This window comes from Diachasma alloeum, unplaced genomic scaffold, assembly GCF_001412515.2.
Source record: "Diachasma alloeum isolate Michigan unplaced genomic scaffold, Dall2.0 Dall_scaffold_00280, whole genome shotgun sequence".
Taxonomy (NCBI): Eukaryota; Metazoa; Arthropoda; class Insecta; order Hymenoptera; family Braconidae; genus Diachasma; species Diachasma alloeum.
In genome coordinates, this window is record NW_021680419.1 from 1,514,079 (window position 1) to 1,524,889 (window position 10,811).

General features: G+C 39.5%; 2 protein-coding genes across 6 annotated transcripts in view; one reads left to right on the forward strand and one right to left on the reverse strand.

Moving 5' to 3' along the window:
• The window catches only part of LOC107038360, a 64,153-nt gene that overhangs the window by 25,504 nt on the left and 27,838 nt on the right, over positions 1-10,811 (forward strand). Inside the window, exon 1 of one of the 5 annotated variants that reach the window (XM_015257412.1) lies at positions 813-861. The exons of the other annotated variants lie outside the window; for them this stretch is intronic. The gene's annotated coding sequence lies outside the window, so the exon portion shown is untranslated. Of the gene's footprint in view, positions 1-812; positions 862-10,811 lie in introns of those variants that run through there. 5 annotated transcript variants of the gene reach the window in all.
• LOC107038359 (conserved oligomeric Golgi complex subunit 7) overlaps positions 1-10,811 on the reverse strand; it is a 69,214-nt gene that overhangs the window by 24,084 nt on the left and 34,319 nt on the right. The gene's annotated exons all lie outside the window — the stretch shown is intronic.

Here is a 10,811-nt window from a genome sequence, read left to right on the forward strand (position 1 = left end):
GGGGGGGGGATAATTCTCAAAACAGGGGTTGGGGGTGCAAGACGCCACGAGAAATATATGTATAATACGTACCCTCGCCCTCTCGAAACCCCCCTAGACCCCACCCGGTTGTCTCCAGCCCCCACCCAACCCGTATTTTCACCCCCCACTATGTCGCTCCTCCCCACTTTTGGAATTTTCAACCCCCACTCACCTCTGTCCCCCACCACTGTTGATGTTTCCCGCGCGTCTTCTTGTTCCTTCTCTCTCCCTCTCTCCGTCACTCTCCCTCTTCCTCACTTTTTTACTCCTCTTTCTCTCCACCGACGCTCAGAGCCCGCCACTTTAATGTTACATTAATAAAAAGCAACAATCAATATCTTCCCGGCAAAAAATTTTAATCTATAACAGAATTCCCGAGGAAAGCGGCGCGCCGGTCGTGGCCAGGCCTCTTTGCGACGTTGCCAGTGTCGTACTCGAGAGTACACGGTACCCCACGTCTCGTTCAATTAACTTTTTCAATTTTCAGTTTAATTTCTCATGTCTCCGACATTCTCGATTGATAAAAAAAATTCATTTGCCAAGCTTACAAGACACATTCTCCACTCAATTTTTCTCTTCCGATTTTTTTCTCGTATGCCCGACTATTTTCTGATCGGTCTACGGTTATTACTTTGATTTTGCAACGGATTTGTTTTGAGAGAAACTAAAGTGGGAGATATCACGTGTGTGAATTCGCAGGTGCGTGAGAGGCAATTGACCGAGGAGGAGTGAGGGTGATGAGGGAATGAGCGAGAGAGATAATCCTACTAGTCGAGCTAAAGAGGGAGAGGAAAAGCGCTTGACGGGTGGTGTTGTGGCGTGTTACGTTTGGATTTCACGGTACGAGATATAACATAAATGCCAACTAGTATGATCATAGGGAGATGATAAGACACGATGAAACTCGTGGGAGGGTTTTTCCATGTTTTGGAAATAACGCTCTGGCGCTGATTTTTTAGTCCATTGTTTTCAACAATTCTTGGGCGTTTTTTATGTTCTTTTTGAATGTTCATTATCTTCTGGGGGAGAAACATGCTTCTTTCGAATGAATCACTAGAAAAAATGTTTGTTATCTCCCCTTGTGAGTCAATATAGTAAACAAGCATGTGGTAGCCTCATTTTTTTTACTTCTCCCCGGTTTTAATGCATGATGAGGCAGAGACATAGTTCAGTGTTGCTGGGTTTTTCTTTTTCTGGCCTTAATTTAATGTTTGGCGTAGCATATTGTTTCCAATGAAATGCATTGATAACAATTGATGGTTTTCAAGGAAATTTCTTTGAGTGCCCAAAAATTGCGGAATAGGGCATTTAACGCTGGTTGGTCACCCTGTGAGGTGTGCGCTCTCCTGCGGCGTTGCCAAAAACTCGGTGAACGCGCACGGGCAATCTATAGGGAAATCGGCAACGCTGCGGACTAAATACCGCGCGCTAATCCCTCACAAGGTGAAAACCCGCCTAATGTTCATCTCCAATAACTCGACATCGGCGGAGAGAAAATAGAGTTAATTAAGGATGTTTATCCAAAATCGCAAGTACTTAAAAAAATTTGATTTTTTTAAACTGAGAGGTGAAGCTCACTTTGATACAAATTTCAACTTCACTTTGATACAAATTTCAAGAAATTTCTAACAGTGTATATCAGTAACAAAGTGGTAAAACGATACAAGTCAATTTTGACTATTGACCAGTTTTCAATGAATATCTCGGAATCCAAGGGAGATGGCAAAATTTTTGTTATAACCTCTTTTCTAGAGCCGGTTGAGAGCTACAAAAAATGTAATTATAAAAATTTCTCTATCTCCCATAGATTCAGAGATATTCCTCAAAAACTCAACTGGGAGATAAGTCGACTTGATTTTCCCGATAATTTACCGACACTGCACATCCTCAAATGATTTTTTTTCATCATCCTGAAGGCATAATCAAGCTTTACAATGAGACCTAAAAAAATGACAGATAAAGTCGATATCACCGAATCCTATCGATACAAAAAATATCAATCATCGAGTTGCAAAATCTGCTGAAGTTGTGATGTGTAAGGTCAGGCTAGATACCTGTGTGAGCGTACGCAAACACGGTAGAAAGAGAGAGCGATCCGTGATATAGAAGTATAAACTCAACATGTAAAGTGTTTCAATGTACGTGTTACGTTGGAGTATTCGTCGTAGCAGCGGCGTGGCACGTCGTACAAAAGGAGAGGCGCGGGTACAGAGCGCTGAATGGAATGGCCCTGGGTGGCGGTGGGGAGTTGACCGTCACTGGAATACGTTGAGTCAAATGGAAAAAAAGGGGGTGGCGGAGGGGGATTGCAGTTACAAGCGATGAAAGAGAGAAAGAGAGAGAAAAACTTACACACGTGCGTTACGAACCTACGCTACGCGTACGATCGTTGCGTTTCATGGTACAACTAAAAGAGCATTTTCACTCCACTCGTGGTTGCCTCATTGATCCGATGTTAACGTATGTAAACAAGTAAACAAGTTCATTGCGCAAGGATCAAAAATTTTACGATGAATTCAATGCAAATTTGACATTCGGGAGGGAAAATTGATAATTTTATTTTACTGTTTTGCCTCTTCGGAGCAATTTCGAATAATTGGGGACTGAAAAAATTTGAGAAATAAATTCGCTCACATTTGCAGACGTTTCCGCCACTCTTGTTGCACAACATAAACATTTTTTCTTGGTTTTCCGTAAAGACATTGCTCGAAAAATCATTCCATAGGGAGATTTTCTTGTCAATAAAAACCCCTCAGTACAAAGAGAATAATTTGAATTAGTTTCGATCGAGATTCGTCGTTCTCATTTCGTCTCTCTCCATTGTGTCATGTGTGCGCTGATGAACGACCTCGATGCATTCGTAGGATAACAATTTTTAGTCCCTTAATCCCCCCTTTTGTACCCTAATCTCCACCCTCTCAGCTCTTCTCGCTCGAGCGCCATCAAATAATGAATTCTAGCTGTCGTGATGTTTCTCCCCTATTTTGTTTTTTAATTCCTCTTCTTTTTTTTTTTTAATTTTATACTGGCGTTTTTTGTCCCTATACTCGCTGGAGGATACGGGTGTAATTCATCATTTCGTTTGTGAAGGTTCATAGGTGGCATTGCAGCCCTTGGAAAGTTTTTATTCTCATAATTAGTAGGAGAGAGTGGGGCAAAATGAAGCAGTCAAAAAATGACTGTTGACGCTATTGAAACAAAAAAAAAATTTTTCAATTTCTTTTCATTTACTTTTTCATTATTGGGAGTACTGATGAGAATAATAATCTTCTATTCGTCTTATAATTCAATTGATTAGATTGGGCCGATTACACTTTTCTTTTTTCATTCGATTGAAATTCCGCATCATATTTTCCTTTTCCCCCTCTGGGTCTCCCCCCGGGCCTTCCTCTGGACTTTGGATTTTGTTGTTTCGTTCTGTTTTCAATTAATCCATTGACGAAATCTTCTCCCGTCAAAACTTGTCCATAATTTTTCATTCTAGTAAATGGAAAATTATTATTCTCATTAGTACTCTCAAGAATAAAAAAAATTAATAAACAAAAGTTGATAAAAAAATATGTAATAAAAAAATTTATTCTGCTTGACTTGCGTCAAATAGTCATTTTGCCCCACTCTCCCCTAATTTAATCAATTATTTTCATTGGAAAAATGAGTTTGATGTTTGATCCACTAACAACTCCATCTTCCTCTTAATCATCAAATAGCGTTTTCATTTCCATCAATTAAATGATTTTTTTTTCGAATTCACAGTACCATATGTGAGCGATTAATATAATTTATGGAAATACTATTCTGACTTCCGGTATTATTACACAATCTTTTGAGTTTCTATGATTAATTCATGTGGAAGTAATAGCTGCGAGGATTCACACGTGCAACAATAATTCCGTCGGAAATAAAATGCAGTGGAATTTTTTTTTCCATGGTGTGAATAACAAGAAATAAAAGTTGAAAAGAAATGGTAAGAGAAATCTCGGTGGAATGAAGTGGAAAAAAATTGAATTATCTGTGGAGGAAGAGTGACGCACGTCATAATTGTTGAATGTATTATTGGAAGGTGAACATTTAATGGAGAAGAGCATTTTCCGTCGATTAATCCTCAGAGAAGCTATTTCCAAACCAGAAACAATTCCCTCAGAAATTTTCCGGGATTAAAAATAAAAAATAGTCGACATTATAATGGATTCTATGATAACATGCAAAATCAATTTTCAACCACTAATTTTCATTTGAAATCCATTAAAATTAAGAATAAAGTCAGTGATGTGACGTTAACTTCCGGTGAGCACTCGAATCACCATCAATAATGCATTCTTCACCCATCGTCTGTCGCCGTTCGTTCACCTCACTCATAAACCTCTCCCTCAAGAATGAGGAATGAGGAGAAAAAGGCCAAAAATGCAGCGGAAAAGGAGAAAACAATTCAAGTCGTCTTTTGAATGTTATATTCTGACATTGATCGTGCAGTTGAAGCTTGGGGGAAAAAAAAGAAAATGAAGAAATGAACGAAGAGGCAACGAGCACGATCGAAATACCCTCCATTGCCATTATTCTCGATAGGTTCTTTGTTACAGAGGTCTATAACAATAATGGCAGCACAATTACACGTATCTATCCCCCCCTCCCCTTTATTCCTGACCGATCAATCGAAAATTATCTCTCGAAAGGGTACTCTCTCACGATATTAAATGTGAAAAAGAAATTATGGAACGCCGGGGCTACGAAATATAGAAAATTTCAAAGGAACATTCAGGACTGAATTAAATAAATAAAAATAGAATTACTATCGATCCCACAATATTGAATTCAGACATGGAAGAGTCTCCGCTTGGAGCGCAAAGGATGCAGCATAAATAAAACATGGAGCAGCAAATTCCCAAAGACAAAACGCGAAACTTGAAATACTTTCTGTATTCATTTAAAAATTCTTGGAATGGGAATTGTGCACATAACTCCTTGGTCAAGAACCGGAGTTCCTTTCTATAAATTTCTCAGTTCTGAAGTTGAAAATAAAGAGAATCATAGAGAAATTCTTCATGCAGCGTAAAAAACATTGCCCCCCCCCCCCTCCATGAGGATCGGGGTATCTACATCGTCACTCTCATGATTCTTTTATTTCTCTTCCTCTTAATTTTCTCCTTCTCTCCTTTATTTTTGCAACGAGTGCATGGGGAGTCCCACGAGGTCTTGAAGACCCGGGAGGAACGTTCCAACTAACAAAAGGAGATAAGAAAGGCGCGTGAACTCAGACCTTTTTTTTCCATTCTATTTTTCCTCTTTCATTGTATGTACGTGTGGTTCGATATGAGTATGTGCATCAAGCCACTTAGACTCCAGTTCAAGTGCATCTGGCTCTCCGACCTTCTTCATCAGCGGTGAGACAGGGGGCGAGGGAGAGAGATTGGATGGAAGGGAAGTATTTCGAATTTTCGCGATGGAATTTGCGTGCTCACAGGTAAAACACGAGGATTCCCGTCGATTTCGGAGGAAAATAACTTTCGAAAAGTCTTTTACATATTCATTTCCACAACTGCTAGAAGCAGTTCTCTCCTACAAGGCTTCTCCTCCTGAATATTCTTGACTATTGGTTATTGTCGAAAATAACCCCCTTCTTGGTATTTCAAAGGAACTTTGGAATGGCTCGTGTGCGGACAATAACGAGGTCTGGAGTAAAGTTGGAGTGAGAAAAAAAAAATTTAATAATAAAAAAGCCCAGTGGGGTCCCCCTCCCCCTCGCTCTCGCCTTTTCACCCCCCTTTTTCCGTATATAAAACGTCCACCCAGTCTCTCCCTGGATTCGACCTCGACGATGATACGACAAAAAATCAGATGCACGGCCATTGGCTGTTCTCAATTCGAATTATTGGCTTCCCCCGGTCGCCGTTCGTCAGATCCTCCCCCTCGGTCTGTCGCCCACCTATTCCCCCCTTCACCTTTTTCCCCCCTTTTCGCATCCCTCTTTTTCCCTCCACTCATTTCTCTTCTCTTTCTGGATTTTTTCGTTTTTCTCTCTCTCCTTCTCTTTCTCTCTCTCTCTTTTTTTATAGTATTTTTGTTTTATTTCTTCTTCCTCTTTCCCTACCTCTTCTCTTGGTGGAGGAGCGGGCGCTGAGCTCCAAGCCCCGAGGAGGGCCGAAAAAACTTGGAAAAAAATCCAATTTCGTTGCCATGGCGACCGGCGTGCGTCGACTTTGATAAAGATCCCTCTCTTCTCTCTTCTCTCGGCTATTTCTCTTTCCATCCTGTGCGAGACCGACAAACGGTGTATATATTTCTTGGGTGTATACTTTTAGGGTTTTTTTAAAGTTACTGTGGGTACCACACAGACTCTCCACTCTCGCTTGATTTTCGACGTTTTGCTTTTTAGGGGAAAAGTTTTTTTAATTCAATTCCTGGTAGCCGATGAGCTTTGGGAATGCTGGCTGAGTTTAATTATGAAAATTTCGGAATTCTGAGATTTCGAGGAACGTTTGAGATGTAATGGGGACATTGCCAACATGTGGACAGTCGTTTTTCTGTGGGAATTACTGTTTTTCTGAAAAATACTCGCCCCACAAATTCCCTCCATCAATTTTCCATCTTTCGAACAAGAAGATGAATGACGAGAAAATAGAATGGAAAAAATGCGAAAACCGCATAAATTTTCGCAAAACTTTTCCTCGACATTTATGTATAAAGTTTCTAAATTATTATAAAAAAGGATGGGAAAAAAATTTGTAATTTGGCGGGGGAGTTTAATTTTTATTATTTCGAAAAAAGTTTTTTAATAAAAAAGTTGTTCCCGGGTGTATAATACTGGGTCCTGGGGTACAGATACTCGAGGAATACTGCGCTAGATGTATATTTCGCTCGTCGTGGTGAGAGAGTACTGACTCGCATTAAAACTTTCAGTACGAAACGATATTTCATAACTTTTGTATTTTGAAAAAAATGTACAATGCCCCGAGGTTTTTTTCCTTCTCTGGAGAATTTCATTTTTTTTATTTTTCATTTCTAAGCCCCCCCCCCCCTACAACTCCCCTTTCTGTCTCGTGTTACCCCTTGAAATGTCGCCCTACAGTGTACACACCGCACAACAGGAAGAGCAATATCCAACTGCGTCTACAGCGTTCACTCCGTCCATTCGTATTTTTTAACTTTTTGTTAATTTTTTGTTTCCGTCAATTCTCCTCTTTTTTTTTTTTTTCACCCCCTTTTAGATTCCGTTCCCTCTCCAATTCCCTTCTGCCCCTGTTCGTTTTTACTGTCCGATATATTACCCACCTTCATGTGCAGCTTTTATAACGAATATTTGAAATGTATCTGCGTCAAACGAACGAAACGAAGTTAAATTCTCCGTCTGGATGGAGTCCATTTTTCTTTCACTATTTTTTTTCTCATATGATATATCGATTTTTTTTCCAAGTAACGATAGCACCCCCGCTCAAGAAGAGGAATAAAAAACATTTTCTCTCTGTTACATTAATGAAAAAGGGATGGGCATGTGTGCTGAGCAAAAAGTACTGCTCATCTTGAGTGAGAACGGGAATTATTTCATTTTCATCAAATGCCCACGGCATTATCTCTTTCTGTAATTCACGATATTGATTTATCACTGAAATATTGAAAAAAATTCACCGGTAAATAGGTAAAAAAAGCTGATTGAAGCTCTTGATCGTTCAATGGAGATATTTTTTTTCCATTTACTCCCTTCGCTATTTATTTTTTGTCTTAATTTTTTTGCCCTCCAATGGAATCCCCCGAGTTCTTAACTGTATCCTCCTTTTATTTCTCTCAGATCCCTCTTGAGACTCAGCCTCTCGATTTTATTTCACGGAAATTTCAATTCAATCTCTCTTATGTTTTTTCGTCTCGCATTTTGAGGGAAAAAGAAAACTTATAAAATTAAGAGAAAAATCGTTTTGCTGAAAAAAAATTTAATCATTCAAACGAAAAACCAATTTCAAATGATCAGTTGTGTTCAGTATATTTTCGCTGTGTGTGCATTACACACATAAAACGAGGGAATGAGCAAAGCGGCGAGGGAGGAGATCCAGACGAACAAAGGGAAAGACATGGAATCCGCAAAAAAAGGGAGGATTGGAACGCAAGAGTAAGAGTCCGTTGTTGTGACGCGCTGAATTACAGACCCGGAGTATACACAAGAATAATGCAATATGGACTCAATTATTCTCCTTTATTCCCCGACATTTCTAGTCATCGGCAAATTATCCCACAAAGATTCTCCCGATGTAGCTATCATTGTCGGCATCATTGGACGACAGATGCATGAAAAAATAATCGACGAATTGCCAAGTAATGAATGAGAGTTTTGACACGGAAAATTGGATAATTGGAGTAACCACTAACACTGAAAGCTGCCAGTTATTGTAACGATCATAAATATCCCAATTAAATTTTCACGAGTTCATTTCGGCGTCTCCTCTAATAACCGTATGATAATTTTCTTCAATAAATCATCGACAAACGCGCCCACTGCTGATTACTGCCGGGGATACGTTTGTTTTTTTTATGGGGGGGGGGATTTAGGGAGAAAGTCCTTATGGTTCCTTATCGGCGGTGGCGCCATCTATCGGGATTCTAGAACCCTCAGATTTTAGATTTTTCTAGCAAATTCCAGATTTTTCTAGAAAAGATTTGATTTTTGTAGAAAATTCGAGAAAGTTCTCCAGTTTTTTAGAAACAAATTGCAATTTTGAGAGACTTGACGCTGGTTGGTTATTATTTAACGAAACAGATAAAATTTGTGGATCCGTGTTAAAATTCGCAAAGGTGTTTGTATATGTGACGATTGCGTTGTGAATAAAATATGTTGAACGTTTGTTCAGGGATTTTGGTTATATATAACAATTCAATCGTACACTGTCGGAAATTATTTGAAATTAAAGTCACAGGTGCATTTGAATTTTCAATATTCCGATCTTGAATTCAATTTCAGCCTAAATTGCTCATTGAATTCCTGATTAATCATGAAAAACTTAATTTTATTATGATCATCACTGTAATAAAATTAAAATTAATTTTTTTTAGTTTTTTATGATGATCATTCATCATGAAAGACTTAATTTTATTGAATTTTCAAGAGATTAAAAATTCAACCAGAAGGTTGTCGCAAGAAAATTGACTGATCTATCAATAACAAGATCAATACAAATTCCATGTAAATTATTCGTTGTTAAAAATTTCAAGATTTTCACTTGAGATGTCAAGACTAATTTACCAACAGTGTATCGCGATGATAAAAAACGTCTTATCTATACAAATCGATAAATATATACACCGAAAGACTACGAAGTTCACTGCAGGAAAGGGAAGACCATATCCCCGTAAAACTACTGTATCAAAGACACCCGCATATTTTCTTACATAAAAAATAATCAACAACGAAAACAATGCAGAAAAAATAAGTTTACGTGCACGAAAAACCTGAAGAGAAGCATTGAAATTAGCAAAACAAATTCTCTCGCGGCCGCAATTGTATTTGAGGATGTTCCGTGTGAGTGCAAAGACCGGATGCACTCGGTCGCATGGTTTTGCGCGGCAGCTAGAGCAACAACAACACACACACACACACACGGCTGTTGCGCGGGAGATTCGCCTGCCTCTCTCGCGGATGACCCCAGAGTACTAGTTGGCGCGCGCGCCATCCCAACACACACACACACACACACACACACACACATGCACACATACACACACACGTAATAAACAAAAATAAAGATTCCCCCCGCTAGTTGAGAATCCGAGGGATCTAACGATTTCCAAGAATCTCGCGTTAGCGGCACGTTTTACTTGCGTTTTATCCTCTCTCTCTCCCTCCCCCTCTCCCTCTCTCCCTCTCCCCCATGTATGCCTTACCCATTATTTTACTGTATCTTATGCATTGAAGAAAATAACACGATACACACATGCATAGATTGAAGACACTGAGGATGAGGGGGACCTCACAAGTTATGCCCCCGGAGGGCTTTTTAATGGTATGAGCTACCATATACCGTTGGATTTTCACTGCGGATAACTACGACATACGGAACAACATTGACCCAGGCAATGTGCGGGTGTTCATCCGTGGGTATATCCTCAGTTATTCCCAGGGTGCCTGATTAACAGACGCCTCATTTAACACACGAATCATCAATTATCCATCGTATTCGGGTTATTAAATTTATTTTCATGATACTCTGTATGCGCTCAATCTGATTGTGAGAGCTTTTCTCGAGTAATTGAAGTGGGAAAAATACTCTTTACCTGCATCAATTTTTTTTTCTCACTTCTCATCCAGAGGGAAGTGAGGAATTACTCAATTCTGAATATTTCTCACTGCTTTTCTCGTCTCCTCGCCTGGCAACTTCCAGGTTTTTTCACTGCCCCTTGACATATCCACGGTCGCCGTCACGCCGACCCCTGCATTATGGAAATTTTGAACCAATTCGAAAATCAATACCGATGCCTGTGCCAGCCTCCGGGGCTCGCAAAGAGCTCACCCCTCGAATCTCCCCTCAATTTTGTTTTTTTTTTTTTTCATTTTTCATTTCAACCGTCTCATATTTTTCTCAATCCCATATTTTGTGACTCAATGCGGAGAGTGAAAAAAGGGGAAAGCATTTTGATTAGATTTTTTTTTTTCGAATTGACGGCGGAATTATTTATGTAATTATTTTGCATTCCAAAGTTCCGGGATGAGAGTTGGAGTCTCCTCGTTCCCATGATGTTTATACTGGATTTAAAATTGTAGTGGGGCGCGAGAGTGAAAGAGCAAGACGAAAGAAAGAGAGAGAGAGAGAGAG